The sequence below is a fragment of the Gavialis gangeticus genome, unplaced genomic scaffold, assembly GCF_001723915.1.
Source record: "Gavialis gangeticus isolate Ggan-Ray unplaced genomic scaffold, GavGan_comp1, whole genome shotgun sequence".
Lineage (NCBI taxonomy): Eukaryota > Metazoa > Chordata > Crocodylia > Gavialidae > Gavialis > Gavialis gangeticus.
The window spans coordinates 58,890,766-58,894,995 of NW_017728994.1; the positions used below are offsets into that span (position 1 = coordinate 58,890,766).

Here is a 4,230-nt window from a genome sequence, read left to right on the forward strand (position 1 = left end):
TTGAGTCAAAATACAAAATTGTGCTTTTTACTGGCCTGATATTGTCTGTGTATGAGAGAGAGAGAGACAGACCAGGGACAGATGGCCACTGTTGTTCCTGTCTCTCAATCGTTTCCATCTGATATATCCTGCTCATTGCAGTTTTGTAGGCTACAATATACCAGTACCACCAAGGAAGACAAAGCCAGCAAATGAACAATTGTTTTTAAAGGGCAAGGCATTTATTATTTAGTCTCCCAGACCAGAATCAAACGTAAAACAAGAGGAACCAAATTAAGCCTTTACTGGGCTTAAAAACTTGACTCACAGAGAATCAAAATAGCCCCTTGCTGGAGTGCGCCAAGACAAAACAAATGACCAGGGAAAAACCACAAAAGTAGACTTTTCGTTAAAAAAAAGAGAACAATGTTTATTGGTGGGATTTTCTTTTGGATATGTACAATACTAGTGCATGAGCATTATGCTGACAAAAAATTCCAAACATCACAAAGTTACTTCCAAAGCCTGGAAGTCCAAACAGCGAAGTCCTTAGTCTGAAACTAAGTCAACAGAAACAAGTCAATAGTGGCTTTTTGTGTTTTTGTTCTTTTTTTTTTTTTAAACAACAAAGTACCTGCCAGAATGACTGTGCAAAGACCTGACACGTAATAACCCGCAGTGAGATGTACAGAAATCCATAAGACAACATAGAATTTACACAAGATAACAAGGTAAATATTTGTATAAGAACTTCCTCCAAAAGTGGAAGCATGTGATAGCTGGCTAGTTTGGGAGGGGGGAAAAAGCTGGAAAATACTAGCACGGGATGCCCTCAATTCATAGTCTACATTCACAGCAAATGTCAAGTCTTCTAGCTCCGATGGCTGCCAGTATCCAGCCTCCCATCCGCAATTAATCCCTTTATCATCCTGATATAATAAAAATACATTTAATCCAAACTTCTCGTTCCATTTTCTCTCTGCTGTAGTTCTTGTCAACTTGCATTATACAAATATAACACAAACTGAGACATACCCTCAGGAAAAAAGAAACACTCACACAGTTTCCCAGCATGAGCCAGATTAATCACAGCTAATCATTTCAATACTAAGCGATGATACACATAACATCATATAAACCCCATTAAGCAAATTCTGTGGCGATAACTCTTGACGGAGGTGAGGGAAGAGAGAAGTAATTGTCAAAAAATTAAGCACTGAATGTATCCTGGTGCTCTAACATACTTTCTTTCACTGTTTGGCTGTAGCCTGCGTCTTACTTATCCAGAAACAGTGCGAAGCACAGAGAAGAGCTAACAAGCCTTGTGCATATGCCTGATCTCTACAGTGAATTCTCCAGCTAATACGATGGTAATTTGGTGTTTAAAAACTGTTTTCCTTCCATTGTTACCCATGAATACTCTTCTCTAGGCTGCTAAACAGACTGTAGATCAGATAAAAGTGGTTTCTGCATCCCTGAATGCCAGCGCTTCACCCACCCATTGGCGTCTGCATTGCGTCTCCTGTCCTTGCACCATGTACTATCTTCACGAATTGTTAAGGATTTGGGGTGCAGCCTCTAGCAGAAGGATTACTAAATCTAGCCAACTAACAGTGGAGTGAAAAGCGTCTGTGTCTCTCAGCTTGTGATACTCATGGGAGCAGACTTACCCGTTTCAAAAAGCCACCAGTCTCAAAGGGCTATAAACATGCATAAAATGAGCAAGATTTCTCTCTTTCTAGCTACCAACCTGTTTCCAGGACAGTCTCTTTTGTTTCTGAGCACTTTAAAGGCTGCAGGCTTTGCTAGTCAGGCAAATGCTGCGTCCGTCACCCATCGCTTTTGTGTCTTCAGTCTGTCTGCTGCCTCGCTCCTTCCCCTTTCTCATGCACACATTCGGGAGAAGAGCATGACATTTTGATAGTTTGAAAATTACCTTGGTTTCATCAGGTTTTCTGGCTTCTGTGCCTGACAAAGTTTACATTTCCTAATGGCTCAGTAGATATCTTTTAAGGCTCCCAATGAAGGGTAAGCATGGTGGGCAAAAATCGGTTTCTTACGCTTGCTGTATATTGTGACCATAACGGGTGAATGGCAGTGAGCGTGCAAGCTTGGATGGACTTATTTCTCCGTTTGAGTCTCTAAGAGAGAGCCTAGTGTTTTGCTGTAAGTGAATTCAGCACTTGCTTTGACAGCCCAGTTTGTGCCTGTACAATAAACAGCACAGGTAGTGGCAATACCCTGCACCTCTTCCCTGCTAGATAACCATGGCTGAAATGTCTGTACCTGCTATATAACCTGCTCCAGGTGTCATTTGTTAAACCCAACCACCCCCAGAGCAATGAGGTCTTAGGTAACATGAGCAAACTGCCCAATAGGAACTGGACTGAGTCCATTAACCTAGGATGGACTTAAACCAGTAACAGAGACTTGAACAGGTCTGCATCCTATTATCAAATCCCTTTGCGCCAGACACTGAAGCCCAGAATATTAGGCAGAGGTCCCCAATGTATGAGGAAATTAAGAGTAAGGAAGGAATTTAACCGAGAAGTTTTTATATAATAGTGGATGAACAAAAGGGAAAACATGGTATTATACCTTGAACAGCAGATCTTTGGCGGTCTCCTTCAGCTGTCTAGCACACGTCATCACAGAGCCATGCATACCACGGTGGTATTGGTGCCCAGATTCAGACATCGCTTCCCACAAGCCAAGAAGCACGGATACGAACGCAGCACCAAGATGCCGCCTCTAATTACCTATGTTAATTCACCATGTCGGCTCCTAAATCCACCAGCTTGGACAGGCCTGAAGAAAAATAGGACCTGACTTGGTTAGGTGCTGAATCCCCTCAATTCCCACTTACTTGTGTAAGACCAGGGAGTACTTGGTGCTCAGCACGAAAGCCGAGCAGGAACAGTTGACTACAGCATTCTGGTAGAAACCCAGTCACAATTACAGACGTGACCCACTTTTTCTCTAATTCTAGGAAATTCCCTTTCTAGGAGATTAGAATGCAACATGGGGGGGAAAGATGAGGGAAAACTGGAGGCAAAACCTTGCTGAAGTGGGTATCCAGTTTGGCTGCTCTAATCTAAGCAGTAATTAAGTCCAAGTGGCTGTATGACAAAATTCAGCTGTTGGCACTTGCCAAAGGAAAACAGCAGAAGCTGCAGCTGCTCTGGTCAAACGTGCTCAGGGAACTGCAGGGCCTAAAACCTTGGCTGAACGGCAACACATGACAAGACCCGCTACAATCCATACTGAGACGAAACACTGTTGAGACATTAGTTGACCCCTTTTGTACTTTTCCCTTTTAAGCTCGAGACTAGCTCGAGGCTGAATTTTGAAGCTCTTGCCCAGATACTACACGAACCTCAAGAATGTGCTTGAAAAGCCCAAGCTTACTTAAAACTAGAATTGGCTTATACTGTCCTGTTGGGAAATGCTGATTTCACAACGTTGTAGCCATTTAATTGAGAAATGATATAAAGGAAATGGTTCATTTCCTGAGAAAGGGACATGTCGGCACTTCCATCCTGCATGCAGACGAAACCAAATTTCACAATTTCTATACTGATCAGCTATAATTAAAAACAGGACCAAGAAAATTGGACAGAAAACTCTTAATTCACAGATTCTCAAGGCAAGCAAAGGAGGAACTGTCACGAAGGCTTCACGAGCGACACAGAGCACCTTGCTCATCTGGTTTGTTTCAGAGAAAAGGAGGATAAAATGGAGAAAACTGTTGAGGCAAACCTGATAAGGAAAGCACAATGTGGTTGGGAAGGAAACAAATGACCTTCCAGCGTCAAAGGAGAGGTTATAATGGCTGCTAATTGAAATATCTGAGCAGGAACTGAGCTGTTAAGAGAAAGTAAATATTTAAAAATAAGAAATCTTTGACAGGTCGCTGGGTTAATTTTCCTGCCAAATTCATCAGAAGCAAATACTTGGATCTAATATCACGGAGAGTGAATTGGGATCTGAAACACCTCAACGGGCTGAAATATGTAATAGGGTTTAGGCTCTCAGCCAAGCAATGTGGCTTAGGATATAGGATCCAGTTTCCTTTTTTTTTTCCTTTTTTTTTTTTTTTTTTAGTTTGAGGGGTTTTGTAATTAAATGTGTATTGTTCAGTACTGATGTTTAAAAAAAGAAGTTGCAACGTATAAATAGCCAAAAAACTGAACAATTAGCACAGGTAACTTTTGACAAGGAAATGTGAAACCCTTGATTAAGTACGCTCAT

The 4,230-nt window shown here is 41.7% G+C and overlaps 1 long non-coding RNA gene across 1 annotated transcript in view; it reads left to right on the top strand.

Annotated features, from left to right (window-relative positions):
• The first annotated feature begins 214 nt into the window (after positions 1-214).
• The window catches only part of LOC109287647, a 20,084-nt gene continuing 16,068 nt past the window's right edge, over positions 215-4,230 (top strand). The window contains exon 1 of the long non-coding RNA XR_002094926.1: positions 215-2,209. This is a non-coding gene — a long non-coding RNA (uncharacterized LOC109287647). The remainder of the gene's footprint in view (positions 2,210-4,230) is intronic.